At 39.1% G+C, this 16,263-nt stretch overlaps 3 pseudogenes; all 3 read left to right on the top strand.

Moving 5' to 3' along the window:
* Positions 1-6,940: 6,940 nt before the first annotated feature.
* On the top strand, positions 6,941-7,554 carry LOC148908126 (uncharacterized; annotated as a pseudogene).
* A 3,217-nt stretch (positions 7,555-10,771) lies between these two features.
* Positions 10,772-12,191, top strand: LOC148908125 (uncharacterized; annotated as a pseudogene).
* Positions 12,192-12,694: 503 nt separating this feature from the next.
* Positions 12,695-13,515, top strand: LOC148908124 (uncharacterized; annotated as a pseudogene).
* Positions 13,516-16,263: the final 2,748 nt, after the last annotated feature.

Here is a 16,263-nt window from a genome sequence, read left to right as displayed (position 1 = left end):
TTTGTAATCTTGATGTTCGATAGTAGCGTTGTAAAGCCACGTATTGTAATTCAGACTACATTAACAATTTATATCGTAACCTAGGATTTTTTGTATCTATTCCAGTTCGAACCACGCTACAATTACATAACCGTACACGTTAACTAACGGTTTCTACAAACCTTTTCAACTATCATTAAAATACATCTATCGTGCGTTCGCATCGTGCCTGTTTTATGGTCTTCATTCTTAACTCTTATCTATCCCATGTAATCATGGATTACAATAGCTCTGGTGAAATTTCAGAGTGTCAGGTGGACCAAAGAGGTTTAGGTTGGTAAAGAATTAAATTCACGAATCATGGTCATCACATCATGTTTGATAGTGCGCGATTAAGTCTGTGTGACTTAGGCACATCATGTTTGGTAGTGCCCGATTAAGTCTCTGTGACTTAGACTTCGTTCACATGGGACCGTTCAAGTTTGGGTCCCTTCCGAAAACTGGGACAGTTTGGCTTTCTGTTCACGCGAGTCCTCTGTTACTGTCCTGATCTGAGCCCAGCAAAGTGTTTAAGAGGGCATCTCTGTAACAGCGTGCCACTCGATCTGGGCTCGAAAAATAGATTTCTTTTATATTCCTATCATCGAAAGTACTATCTATCCTCGCTACAAAATTGCAGTTAGAATTGTTCTAAATTCTTTTTTCCACCCGCTATGCGAATTTTTGTCCATCGACCCCAAATCAGTGAAAGACGCCGATTTTCGAGGTCGGCCGAGGGCTATTTTCAAAGTCTGTTTTCTCGGGTTTCTCTGCACATAAAAGCTAATTTTTCTATCCAAAACTTTAGTCTAGGGTAACTTCTGCATAAAAACAGTAATAGTTTTTTTTGGAATGCGCGAATTCTGAAAAATAATTCTAACTGATCGAGACTACTGAAAGCGTGACATGGAAAGCTAAGATTATGAGACCTCGAATATTGCAAATTTCTCATTTGTGGCACCTAATCCAGCCCTAAAATATCATTCAACCTTGAGATAAGAAGCTATTTTATAGATGTGTGCAATAAAATTTGCGGCACATTGCGTTTCTACGAAATAAGCTAAGTTTCAAATTGTTCTATTTTTAGTTATTTCCTTGCGTGACACGACAGGCCGTTGGGTCTGTGACGGCTACTTCTTTGCTCATTATCCTCAATACCATTACCTAAAATATAATATGATGAATTAAACCTTAACTTTACAATATTTGTTCCATTATAAAAGATTTCAATAATCTACGGCTTCATTTAATAGTGCTTCTATAAGCTGTTTTGAAATTTCACCGCACAGTAATTTTTTTTATTTGAATATTTCGAGGTCGGGAGGTCAATCGCTATTTGTTTATTTAATTATAGTAAATTTTGTAAAGAAATCCTCGCTTAGTAGTATCTCCAAACACCCTAAAAAGATCCAAAACTAAGAACTGTTCTTGTTTGTAGAGCTGAATATTTCTAGTTTTTTTTAAGTTGTAGAAAATATATCATTGATATCTTTGTCACTAGTCATTTAACATTCTCAACGTTTATTTCCTTTATAAATTATCCAACATTTTCTATTGTGAAAAGGTATTTCGTCCTTCCGATATTTTCGAACTCCATATACTATCATTTTTTCGAAAAATACTTTGCAGTCTTGACTGTTCTTCGGCTGAGATGACGATTTTTGCAACAGGTGCAATCAAACGTATGAATTCATTCATAACTACAGAACAAGTGATTGTGAAAATTATGATCATACAGGGGCGGCGGTTCGGAAGTGGGGGTTGCGGGTACTGGCTCCTCCAATAATTTTGAAGACATAGAGCTACCTTGTAGATATGCTTCAAATAAACCATTATTATTATTACCATTATTTAATCAATGAATCAATGTATTGCTCATTTCTCTTAGAGAAACATTCAGCTCTCACTCTACTCGAGTACGTTCAACTACTTTGAAGCCAAGCTATTATGGTTGCGTCTAAAGCATTCTTTCAAAATCTGTGATGGTTGATATTCCTGAAATCTTTGATAGATTGTTCTTATTGATGTTTTTATTGGACGGCCTTTTCTTTTGTTGTTGTTTTGTTGTATTATTATTATTATTATAATCATCATTATTGTTATTATTATTATAATTTAATAAATCATTATCATTATCATCGTCATCGTCATCATCTTCATTACAAAAACAAATTCTTTGGTTATCTTCATGGGTTCGGAACTAACATTATTTTCAAGGCGATTTTAAAACAGTCAATCAGTACAGGCTGTTTTGACGTGCTCCTCCAAGTCCTCCAATGGACAATGTTCAGCTTCCGCCGCCCCTGTCGTGTACTCACTGAACTAAGATTAAATGTTACAATGATCTTATGAATTTATATAGCGCCTTTTCTATATGAATATAATCAAAGGTGCTTTACATTGAGTTGTTAATGACAGATTGCTTTTATGCAATTTACAAGCATGAGAGATGGTTAGTATGAAGTGTAGGCACTGAGGGTGGTCACTGCCAGGGTTTCTTTACGTCCTCAGTGGTTCTTTTACGTCCCTCCGATGTTGGTTAGTAATGATGATTGTGGAGGGACAAGACCGCCATTTAAAGTGGTCATCCGAGCCACTTGAAAGCCTAACCATTTGCAGATGTAATTACAAAGGCAGCACTTTCTTCTCAGTTATCTTAAGACCCTGAGTGTTGGTCAAGCTGGGACTCGAGCCACGACCTCCCGCACGAAAGTCCCGATGCTCAACCAACTAGCTGAGCCAACCGGTTTGCGGTATAGCTAGCTAGCACTACTGATTCTACTGCGGAGAACACTTGCATTCCTTAATGACTTCCCCAACCAAACGCAAGAGCTCTGCTTTAAGGTCTTTAGATCTAAACTGTACTTCAAAGTGATTAAGTATTTTTTTCAGCATTGCAACATTGAAGGCTGAGATCTTGTTTCTTTGATATAGTAGGCGCAAAGATCGTACGTGTCATAATGGGGTGTTGCAGGCCAATATGCTATACTCATGATCAATTTCTTGTAACAGCAAAGGGGGGGGGGGGGGCTAATTGAGTTGGGGGGGGGGGGGGGTCTAATTGAGTTTCCTGCAATCTGGGTCTTGGATAGCCATTCTTCTCTTTCAAAGCGCCTTTCATCGTTCTTATTTCTCGCGTACCGCATTTCCGCGGCAACTTGCTCAGGGTCTGCTTTTCTACCAGTCATCTCACCCAGGTTAAACTTTGCTGTCAAATACGACCGCACATTTTCCGTAAAACGAGCAGCTCAATCCGGTTCTTGGTTTTAGAGCCCAACTCATGCTAAGTGTTGAAGGTGTCTCTTGAACAAGTGATATATAAGAAGCTTCGTCTGGTTCTCGGCGGAGCCCATCGTATATAGTTTCATATCTCTCGGACTGAATTTCGCTCTTAGATATATATTTGTATTTGTAATAATGGTTATTTGTATTATATTTAAAAGATGTATATTTAAAAAAAATATTATGCATTGTTATTTTGTTTTATTTTATTTCATTTTTTCCTAGTCTAACTCACTGGTATTTAGTACAAAGACATGGATTCAGTATTCCAAGTACTACTAATATAAGTATAGAGTTGATCAATAACATAATTAAATAAACAAATAGCGATTGACCTCCCGACCTCGAGATATTCAAATAAAAAAAATTACTGTGCGGTGAAATTTCAAAACAGCTTATAGAAGCACTATTAAATGAAGACGTAGATTATTGAAATCTTTTATAATGGAACAAATATTGTAAAGTTAAGGTTTAATTCATCATATTATATTTTAGGTAATGGTATTGAGGATAATGAGCAAAGAAGTAGCCGTCACAGACCCAACGGCCTGTCGTGTCACGCAAGGAAATAACTGAAAATAGAACAATTTGAAACAGCTTATTTCGTAGAAACGCAATGTGCCGCAAATTTTATTGCACACATCTATAAAATAGCTTCTTATCTCAAGGTTGAATGATATTTTAGGGCTGGATTAGGTGCCACAAATGAGAAATTTGCAATATTCGAGGTCTCATAATCTTAGCTTTCCATGTCACGCTTTCAGTAGTCTCGATCAGTTAGAATTATTTTTCAGAATTCGCGCATTCCAAAAAAAACTATTACTGTTTTTATGCAGAAGTTACCCTAGACTAAAGTTTTGGATAGAAAAATTAGCTTTTATGTGCAGAGAAACCCGAGAAAACAGACTTTGAAAATAGCCCTCGGCCGACCTCGAAAATCGGCGTCTTTCACTGATTTGGGGTCGATGGACAAAAATTCGCATAGCGGGTGGAAAAAAGAATTTAGAACAATTCTAACTGCAATTTTGTAGCGAGGATAGATAGTACTTTCGATGATAGGAATATAAAAGAAATCTATTTTTCGAGCCCAGATCGAGTGGCACGCTGTTACAGAGACGCCCTCTTAAGTTTGGGACCTAAAAAAGTAGGTCTCACTTTGGGGCCGATGCAGTGAAAGCTTCGAACGGACTCATGTAAACACCGGTGCCGTTCTCACTTTTGCACAGTTAGCGCGGTTCTGGCCTGGGATCGAGATTTAGTTGGCCTGATTACACAGTCAAAACAAAGTGAAAATGTTGCAATAACGTATAAAATACTAAGAAAACTACCTGTAATTATAAGGAAAGAGGCGCTGCATCTATTGCTCTTTTAGCTGGTTTGACTGGCTTGCTTCAGTTAACGTTGCTTCAAATGGCGGCTGTTTCAGATCAAATTCATCGATCGAGGCAACGCGCCACAAAAGTGTCACGTTTGTACGGTGGCCCATAAGGGACATCTGTTCCGTACAAATATTGAGCTTTTCCCTACAATTGTTGAGCTTTTCCCTACAATTGTCGAGCTTTTCCCTACAATTGTCGAGCTTTTTCCTACAAATAGAGTTCCTCTATAAAAACATAAAGCTTTTCTGTACAATCATCGAACTCTTCCGTACCAATACTGAGCTCTTCCGTACAGATCTTGAGTTTTTCTTTAAAAAACATCAAGTTGTCCCATATCTAACATCAACCTTTTCGGTAAAATCATCGAACGTTTCCGTAAAAATCTTGAGCTCTTCCCTACAAATAGAGTTCTTCTATAAAAACATGAAGCTTTTCCGTACAATCATCGAACTTTCCGTACCAATACCGAGCTCTTCCGTAAAAATAGTAAGTTTTAATCATCGAACTCTTCCGACAAATCTTGAGCCTTTCCGTAGAAAGTTCCAAACCAATGCACGCGCATGGGACTGCGAGGGACTGGGTACAAACAAGCAAAGATCGAAATAGCGTCATACCGCATGGCTTTTTTAGATTTTTAGAATATTCGTTGGTTTGCACGGTGTTTTTTATATATTTTTAGAATTTGAAAGACAATATGGTATTCTGTCAAGGTTGTGGCTCAACGCTTCTTCAAATTGGAAAGTTTTGTCATAACTCTGGGCTGGATCTTGCACAAACAGGTTAAGCATGGGGCGAAAACATAAGCTGATTTCAAGTAATTATACAAGGTCTGAAAGTATAAGATGAATTTTGCTTTTCAATCTTAATATTTATGTAGGAAGCTTCTGTCCGTTTGCCTCTCTCTTTTTGCATTATGCCCAAATGTTGTAGAAATGTTGTGAAATAATTATGTGCACATGTGTATATATCCACAGTTCGTTTTTTAAAATTTCAATAGCACCTGGAGGCCCTCCATGTAAGAGACCTTCATCTACCTTATACTTTGATGATTTTAAAAAGAAAAAGGAAGCTGACAGGTCCTCAAAAATCGAGAAGAAAAACGATAAAAAGAGAGCACAGACAAGTCAAAAGAAAGAAGTAGCCAAGGTCCAAGTCCGTATTGTTTCGAAAGTGAAACAGGTGACCTGACAAAAGTAAAGGGAAGGACAATTCCAATCCTTCTAAATACCAATGCTTATTCTGCTTGCCTCCCTAGCACATCCGTTGAAAAGCATTCCAGACATTTCAAACAGTTTAATCCATATCAGGATTATGTAATATTGTATTCAGATTTGTCTGGGGTAAAGCATCTACCTGGGACCAATACACCATTCACCCTGGAAAAGTACAAAGAAGATTTGGTCAAGCCATATTCCAAGATTTATTTTTGGCTATGTGAAAAAAAGGATTTTGAGAATGCCAACGATGATAATGGTTCAAGTGAGAATGTAAAGTTGGAAAAACCATTCATTGATATGGGTTGTTCAGGATCTACAGCAAAAACAACTGCCCCTACCAGGTCAAGGTCAACAGGAAAAGTTGTCAGCTGGTCATCAACTTCCACCATATCATTTCTTTTCCATCCATTACTGTTCCAGAAAGTGTTGTAGGAGATGTAGACACAGCAAAACCGTCAGGTTAGCATGAATGTCCTACTTGCCTACTTAATTTCCCGTACATGGAAATAGAGGAACATGCTAATGCATGTGCAGAAGCCTGGGTGGACCCCATAGGTGCTATGCCATTCCATTAAGTATTGAAATACCAAGTGAAGATGAGGGAAATGAGAATAAGAAAGGGCATAATGAGAGAGAAAAGCAAGATACTGATATGGAGGGCATAAAGAATGCAGTTGACAATTTAAAAACTGTCTTGAGCACAGTTTCAAGCAGGGTGTCCATAAGAAGGTCTTCTGCATTCCAAGATCACTTGGTTGCAAGAAGAAAGAAATGGATTAAACCCAAAGCGATTCTTAAGGTTACGTTTATTGGGGAGCCTGCAGTAGATGATGGTGAGCCCAAACGGGAATTCTATCACATGACTACCAGAGTGGGAGATAGTTTGCTTCGCCAGCAAGGTCACGTTTCGAAAACTCGAAGATTTTAAAAACTTGCCGAGTCTTACGTGGTAAGCCTAAAAACAGCATATAGAGAGTCAACGTACTTGACAATGTCTTAATCTAACCTTTGCTCGTTTGAAAATACTCGCACTTCAACGCCGAGATGGTCGATGATGGTAAATGTCGATTGGACCCGCCAGATACTGGCTCAATGTTCGCTGGTCTGAGGACGCCACGTGTAAACCACCTCACATGGAATCAAATATTTCGAGGACCAACGGTTCCAAGACTCAAAAGTCACAAAATACACTAGTGGCTGGCGTTGTGGCCATGATGAAGGCAACCGACCTAATACTTCAATCGGGACTTAAGGACAACAGAGAACTTGTCCAGTTTATGACGGACGCTATTGCACTGACTCTGCAAAGCAATCAGGACTTGAACACCGCACAACGCCGAGCAATGAAGAATGACCTCAACAAAGACTACGAAGCACTATGCAGTAGTTTCGCGGCCAATCAAACCTCTGAATATCTCTTCGGAGATCTCTCGAAGTTAGCAAAGGATATCACCGATGCTAATAAATTGGCAAAGAAAGTTCGCCCTTCAACCTCGTCACATACCAATCATAATTGAGATAATAGACGAAATTATGGCGGCAGAAAAGCCTACGGGAACCACAGCAACCGCTTTGCTCCCAATCTGCGAAGAAATGATTTTTTATCCAAGGGCAATCCCCCTCAAAGCAGGAAGAGAGAGGGAAACACGAAACAGTAAATATTGAGGTAAGACCAAACGATGTTTATACATTTATGCACGACCTTACGATCTTTAGAGCGGGCAAACTTAGAGAGTTTCTGCCCAGTTGGCGTAAGATTACAAGCGACTCAAATATATTAAATTTGTCGCTGGTGTAGAAATTGCTTTCGAAGAGGGACTTACACCTTCTCAAGCACACTACACACCTAGTAAATTTAATGCTCAAGAAGAGCTTATTGTTCAAAGAGAACTAAAAGCCCATTTATCCAAAGGAGTAATCGAGCCTTCATGTCATGAACCTGGCCAATTTATATCTACAATTTTTCTTAGACCCAAACCTGATGGTTCATTTCGTATGATTCTTAACTTAAAAGGATTTAATAAATCCGTGGAGTACCACCATTTTAAAATGGACACTCTGGATACCGTAACCAAAATGATAAAGCCAGGTTGTTATATGGCATCAGTGGACCTTAAGGATGCATATTACACTGTGCCTATACAGAAAAATCACCAAACGTTTTTGAAATTTGAGTTTAAGGGAAGCCTTTATAAATATACGTGTCTTCCCAATGGCCTATCAAGTGCCCCACGCATTTTTACAAATCTGCGTAAACCTGTTTATTCAACACTGCACTATCAGGGTCATATATGTGTAGGCTATATTGACGACTCGTATTTGCAAGGTGATACCATCGCAGAGTGCAGGAAAATTATTCAGAGTACTACCAAGTTATTCACTGAATTGGGGTTTTGTATTCACCCCAAGAAATCAGTATTCCTTCCTACACAAACTTTGAGATTTCTCGGGTTTATTCTCGACTCTCTGAACATGACTGTATCACCTACACCAGAAAAGATCGACAAAACGATTAAGGCCTGTCGTCAGCTTGTTGAAAAGGAAATGACTCTTATTTTAGATGTTGCAAGGGTTATTGGTCTAATCATATCCCTTTTTCCTGGTGCAGAGTATGGACCCCTCCGCTATTGGGTACTTGAGCATGACAAAACAAATGCTCTTGTAATTAATGCAGGGAAGTTTAGGAATTGTCAGAGAATTCTATTCAGAAGCTGCTTTGGTGGATCAAATATGCACCACAGGCAAAGAAATTTATAATATATCCTGCACCTTCTATGACCAATCAGTCAGATGCTTCAAAAAAGGGTTGGGGTGCAGTATTTAAGGGAAAGAAAATTGGGGGTAGGTGGACGCCATCAGAAGCTTCCAAGCACATTAACGTGCTAGAACTGCAGGCAGCATTTTTGGCCATAGTAAGGAAATACATATCCAGCTCCAGTTAGATAACATAACTGCAGTAGCATATGTTAATAACATGGGAGGTTCCAAATCACCTTAACTAGATGTTTATTTTCCATTACAACAAGTTACAGTTCACTGTGAGTCTTAATATGATGAAAACAGAAGGTCTACACGCCCACCCTCTGAATAATCCCTCCCATTAGGGGTTATATGCATATGGTTTGTTAATTCGCATATCAACATGTATTACATTTCAGTGGGGTGAGTTTGAAATCCATTCCCTTCTGACACCCACATAACTTTGAAGAATGATCTTGCGCATGCTCTGTGCTATCTCATGTGATCTCCTAACTCTGTCCGTCATGTGATAGAGCTATTTAATGACGATATAATGCTAGAAAAGCTGCAGATAGGAAGGAAACATTGAATCTTCTGCTTTTATGTCCTTTCTATTAAAAAATTCCTATGCAGATGGACTTCCAAAACTCTACAAATTCATTACTGGTAGTGACCGTTTTACACCTCTTGGAATGGAGAAGACAATGACCGTGAGATTTAAGCATGGGTGCCAAGCAGCCTGCAAGTGCAGACCAATACCATCAACATGCGACCCAAGTGTCAAACTACCATCTCATTATCAAGATGCTGCACAATTTGAGGAAGCAATGAATTCTCTCTTAGATGAGGGATTTGGCTTTGGTCTTCTTTGAGTTAAGGCAAAAAAAAAAAAAAAAAAAAAAAAAAAAAAAAAAAAAAAAAAAAAAGAAAGCTTTTCATTTTATGCACCTTATATATTTTACAGTAAAAGTGTTAAAATTAGCGTTGGAGTTGGATTTATTTCATTCATATTTTGCTTGAGTTCTTTTTTGCATTCAATCCCTTTTTAAGTGAATCTGATTAGTTATTTTCATCGTGATTTATAATTATTGTTGTTGATTTGTAAATCCAATGATTACCGTCAATATGTTTTAACATACTTGTTTCATTGAATTATTATATTTGATCCTTCCTTAAGAAATGTTACTTGCGTAAGGGAACAATATTGCAAATGGCATACCGTATATAGTTTGCAATATCAAAATGTATGCAATTTTTGCAAAAAATAAACATAAGTTAAGCATAGCAAATGGTTAAATTCATAATCAAAGAAAGACATTTTGATAATGATATGGATAACATTTAAGATGAATTGATGAGATGATGAGATGATGAGCTGATGAAATAAACATAAACCTTCACTGTGGTTGGATGGATAATGAGGCTCTTCTTTATCCATAACATAATGAAAATATTCCTGATAAACATTTTCCTCCAGTTCATTATTACACCTCTCTTCCATCTCCAAAAGCTTTTCTTTACATACTGCAATGCCACAATCAAAGGCACCTGACTGTTCTGGTAAATGGAATAATATATTAGGCACTCCCCCAACTGTTTCATGACGTGAAGGTCTTATGTAATGTGAGTTCCAGTATTGTTTCATTTAATCAAGTTCTTGTTGAATAATGCCATGAAAACAGAACCACAGACACTCTTTGTGAATTTCATTTGAAATGTCCACTTGACTACTATCAACCAAGTCTTTGAAAAACTGATTCCACCAATTAGAGCATGACTTCCTAAAATGAGACCAGAAGTTTTCAATCCTTTGATTTCTAGTTGATGTTCCATAGACATGGGCATCATGCTCATCAGAAAAGGGTGCATCGCCATCAGCACGAAAATAGCACTGCATAGCCGTTGTTATTCAATTTTCAGTCCTGGTTCGTAATGGAAGATTTTGTGATGCTTTACAGATTCCAAGTATTGCAGTTATTTCAGGGTCATTGTTGGATCGTGCCAACTCCAGCCAAAGAACCTTTCTGCTAAAGCCATCCACCCCTGAGTGGATGGGAAATCCATATGGTTTTAGCTTGTCATAACCTTGAAAAGAGGCGCCAAGAAAAGAGTGGAAATTCGAGAAATGGCTCCACAATGGCATCGAAGAATGCAACTTTTCCAAAGGCGCTTATGTCAACAAGGAAAAGATTGTAAACGAGCACGGGTGCAAAACTTGCCGGGGGAACCATCCGTTTGCCGATTATCAAGTCTCCTCCGTTAAAAATTAAGCAAAAGTTTAAACTATCAGCTTGGACTCGCAACAATTCTACTTTTACAAATGACCTATTAACTGACATAACACAATTTTCACGTATCGGTTACACCAGAACTCGAACTTCATTGATATCACCTAATCATCATTCTGCATTATCTAACCCTGAAGTTATCGCTCGCTTACTCGAAATCAGTCTTAATCGTAAGATTAGTCCTCTTCTCCACCCGCCTTTCACTAATTTCGTCGGATCGCCGATTGGCGCAATTCCTAAAAAGCGCTCGATGCCAGTCAAATGGTGTATAATCAATGATTTATCCTGGGCCGCCTGCCACCCCGTGAATGAAGACATTCTCAAAGACGAAGTTTCCTGTTCCTATGATACTATGGACGCTGCCATTGCTCATTTAAAACGTTTTGGAAAGGGGGCTTTGATGAGCAAGCTAGGCTTGTTCGACGCTTTACGGCATATTCTCGTTCATCACGATGACTGGGAATTGTTAGGATCAACCTGGCATGTTAAAATCAACGGATCTACTCGGCTTTCTTATTTTTTGACGCCTTTCTTCCCTTTGGTCTACGTTCCTCACCTGCACTATTCCTACGCTTAGCCGACGCTATGGCCACTTTCATGCATCATCGAGGAGTGTCTCCCGTATGGCACTATTTAGACGACTTTTGGACTTGCGGTTCAGCAATACCCAACACTCCGTGTCTAACAAATCTTGAACTCATGTTACGAACGTGTCATGACATTGGTTTTACGGTCAACCCAAAAAAAACTATACAACCTTGTACAAAGCTTGAACTCTTTGGAATCGAGCTAAATAGTATCACACAACAAGCTAGCATCTCGAATACCCGACGCCAGGAAACAATGGATTTGTTCCTTGGCGTTTACGCTCTTCTTGTACTAAACGCGCACTTCATTCTCTCATAGGTGAACTCAACTTCATATGTCTCTTCACATCATATCCGTCTCACTACTCGATTTTTCAAAGATGTGGAGTGGGGGATTACATTTCTTCAAGACTGGAATGGTCACAGTTTACTTTATAATGATCAATGGTTAACGAACGAACGTCTTCACACCTACAGACTGATGCGCGTAAAACTTTGTTTGAAGGCTTCTTTGAATCGTCATGGTTTTGTGCCTCATTTGAAGCTGTTGACATTCCAAACAGACGGTCTATTACTTTTAAAGAATTATTTGCAATAATTATGGCTATAACTGTGTGGTCGTCTCATCTAGCTACAAAACGGATTCTACCTCGCATTTGCATACAATCAGAGGTCACGTGAGTTAGCAAGCATGCACTTCGAGCACAGTGGGAGTTGGACTTCCAGCAGGTTGGATCATTCACAATTATTTACCACAACAGACTTTAGCAGATTTCGACATGACAGATCCATCCAACCCGCAGGATGTGTCTTTGGATTCGGAAGAAGACGAGAAGAATTCTATTCACAAGTCGCCTCCTGTCAAGGACAAAGGCGCCATTAGTGGAAGTCATTCAGATGGAACCGCTCCAACATTACCCTCGGTGCAATTGAGTACCTTAACTTCAGCAATTGTGGAACTGACTAAACATATGACTGAAGGAAAAGCGCATCCCTCCATGAGGGATACATCTACGTCAAACAAAGGAAAACGACGGGCCGAAATTCTCGATACTAGCACTAGTAACGAGGATAGTCCGAATCCCGCCAAAAAGGCGGCAAAACAGTCGAGCAGCTCCATAAGTGAAACGACTACAAAAGCGGGCTCTAGCTACATGAGCAAGAACTCGACTGATTGAGAGGACATGTTGAAGGAAGTGTTAGAATCAACTGTCTCAGAGAACAAAGAAAAGTCTTCGAAAGAGTCTGTAGAACCAAAAGACGATTTTCTGAGCGAACTGACAAAGGAGTACGAGTCAGAAGATTCGGTGGGTGACAACCTAGAGAACGATTTTGTCAAAAGTCATCAATAAAATGTTCAGATCCAAAATGGCCAAAAAACTGTTAAAGGAAAAAATGGACAGGCAGGAAAGGCCTGAAAATTGTTCCAATACTAAGGCCACTCGCGTTAACGCGGGAATCTGGCGTCGCCTACGCGAGCCAAAAAAGAAACGTGATCTGCATTTATTCAAAATGCAGCAGGCTTTGGTAAAGGGAATAATCCCGGCTACACGAATAGCCGATGAAATGATGACTGCAAAATCCCTTGACTCCGAGCACATTCAGTCTGTAAAGAAGATGAGTTTACAGGTGCTGTCGCTCCTAACACACGTGAACTACGAGAACAACGTATAGAGAAGATTTCTCATGAAACCTGATATTGGTAGGGAATATGCTTCCCTTTGTTTCCCTCCTCGTCCCATTTACAGATTATCTCTTTGGAGACGACTTGCAAAAGCTGTTAAAAGACATAGGGGATGAGGACAAAATTGGCGCTAAAATTCAGAACGCCAACAAGCAAGGCCATTCCCCAAATAGTGGGAGTCAGTCATCTAGCTTTGGATACGACAGAACAAATAACTATTACAAGTCAAAAAAACCAGGTCCAGCCGGGGGCGAGGTCACCCCGGCAAGAAATACCAAGGCAGGGGGAATTATCAGAACCCCAAATCAGCTTCAGCTTTGAACAGCCATCATCTGTCTCTCTGGTGAGTAATAGTACCTTAAATGAAAACTCTATACAATTCAAAGCAGGAAATGTTTCCAAGTATCTTAATAATTGGAAGACAATTACTAGTGACCACAGAATTCTGGACATTGTCAAGGGCTGCCATATAGAGTTTGAGAGAGAACCCATACAATATGGTACAGGGCACATGTGTATAGCCAAAAAGAAGCTGACATAATATTGACCGAACTTAACAAATTACTAAAGAAGAACAAAAAAGAAGTTATATCTAGAGCCTCAGCATGTGAAGGGCAATTCCTTTCAACAGTGTTTACCCGTCCAAAAAAGGACAACACATTCCGGCTGATCCTAAACCTTAAAAATCTTAATGCTTTTGTAACATACCACCACTTTAAGATGGAAACCTTGCAATCTGCTTTACAGTTAGTTAAACAAACTCGTATATGGCAGTGCTTGACTTAAAAGACGCCTACTATTCTGTGGCCATTGCCCCAGAACATAAAAAATACTTACGCTTCATTTTCATGGGTGAATTATATGAGTTTAATGCTTTACCCAATGGGCTAGCATGTGCATCCAGGTTGTTCACAAAGCTAATGAAACCTGCATATGCTACCTTAAGATCCAAAGGGATATACCTGGTAGGATATATTGATGACATACTACTTGTAGGGGATACTCCTGAGGAGTTGAATACTGCTGTTACAGACACCAGATTTTATTAAAATCCCTGGGGTTTACAATTCATGATGTCAAATCATGTACTAAGCCCTCTAGAGAGGTTAAATTTTTGGGGTTCATCATAAACTTTGAAACCATGTTTGTCAGCATGACTCCTGAAAAATCAGCTAAGGTCAAAGAAGCATGTCTAGGTGTAATTGACAAGCGCAATGTCTCCATCAGGTCTATAGCCTCATTGACAGGGCTGATGGTCTCTAGTTTCCCTGGGATTCTTCATGGTCCTTTATTCTACCGTCAGATTGAGAATGAAAAAACTGATGCTTTGGTAGAAATTTAGATGGGAAAATGACCTTGTCATACCTGGCAAACCAGGATCTCAAGTGGTGGATTGAAAATGATTGAAGATTCTGACAATCCAACTGGGGGTAGATGGTTACCTTTTGAGTCCACTTGTCACATCAACTACCTAGAGCTTAAAGCCATTCAAATGGGTTTAATGTCACTTTGTAATGATTTATATGAGGTGCATATTAAAGTGTTATCAGATAACCAAACAGCAGTGGCTTACATTAGAAACATGGGAGGAACCCATTCTCCTTCCTGTAATCTGATAACAAGGGAAATACTCCTGTGGTGCAAACAAACAAAAATTACCATTACAATTTCTCATTTGCCAGGACATCTTAATGTTCAGGCTGATAAAGCTAGTAGAGAATTTAAGGATGATATTGAATGGTCACTGGATACAGAAGTGTTCAACATGTTAAGTAGAACATGGGGACAACCTCAAATTGACATGTTTGCATCTAGGCTTAACCATAAAGCATATATGTTTCTTGGAAACCAGTCCCTATGGCCTGTGCAGTTGATGCCTTTTCATTAAACTGGACAAACTATGGCCTAATTCATTGTTTTCCACCTTTTAGTTTGATAGGAAGAGTCCTACAGAAAATTCAAATGAGTCAAACCTCAGCAATAATTGTGGTTCCAAAGTGGAATGTTGGAACAGCCTCCAATTCAGATACCTGTACAGCAGTACACTCTGACATTGGTCCACGATCCATCGAAAGTACATCCATTATACCCCAAATTGAAACTACTCGGGTGTCTTGTGTCAGGAAAATTATGGCATTAATGGACAATCTCTAGAGATAATTCTTGATTCATGGAGAAAACGAACTAAAAACGATACTCTACCTTTATTACCCAATGGGCATCATACTGTAGACAAAACAAGGTTTGCCTCAGGTATTGGGTTTTCTTGCAGCCCAATCTGCAAGGCTAGGATACAGTGCTGTTGCCTCAACAAGAAGTGCATTATCTTCTTTTATCAAGTTAGATGGAGTTAATTTGGGCGAACACCCCTTAGTTAGCAGATTTATGGCTGACCTGTTTAAAAGAAAACTAGCTCTGCCACGTTATGTAGAGACTTGGAACCCTCAAATTGTCCTGGATAACATTAGAAGCTTACTTGATAACCCTCTCCTGTCATTGAAACAGCTGACAATGAAGCTTACTGTGCTTATGGCACTTGTAACAGCACAAAGGACACAAACTTTGAAAGCTTTGTCATTAGATGGACTTGTTTGTTCAGAAGATCAATACTCCTTCACAGTGCTGGATGTACTAAAGCAGACATCACGGCATGGAGGACAAAATAGACATCTAGCACCAGTAGTCTTCAAAAAATTCCCTAATGACACTAAATTATGTCCTTTTAATTCACTTAAAGAATACATTGCCAGAACAGCTAGTTTAAGATCATCTCATCAGCTTCTGATTTGTTACACAAAACCACATGGTCCAGCTTCCCGAGACACAATAGCTCGCTGGATCTTACTTTTTGGTTTTCAAAGTTTCTGTAAAGTCTCTCATTCCCAAGTGGTTGTCGGTCTTGTTTAGTACATTGTTCTTCTCGACTTAATTCCTCTCTGCGGTACTAGTTCAGTTCTTTCTTTCTTTATCTTTACCATATAACCTTTCCCGAGCCTTCTGCTGAGGTTCTCTTTCAAATGTTTTTTTCCTCAACTTTATCTTCTCAACTGTTTCAGTACGATCTTTTTC

This window comes from Actinia tenebrosa, unplaced genomic scaffold (assembly GCF_029948245.1).
Source record: "Actinia tenebrosa isolate PJP-AT-01 unplaced genomic scaffold, QUT_ActTen_1.0 PGA_scaffold3__52_contigs__length_22856419, whole genome shotgun sequence".
Classification (NCBI taxonomy): domain Eukaryota; kingdom Metazoa; phylum Cnidaria; class Anthozoa; order Actiniaria; family Actiniidae; genus Actinia; species Actinia tenebrosa.
This window is presented reverse-complemented; position numbering and strand designations above follow the sequence as displayed.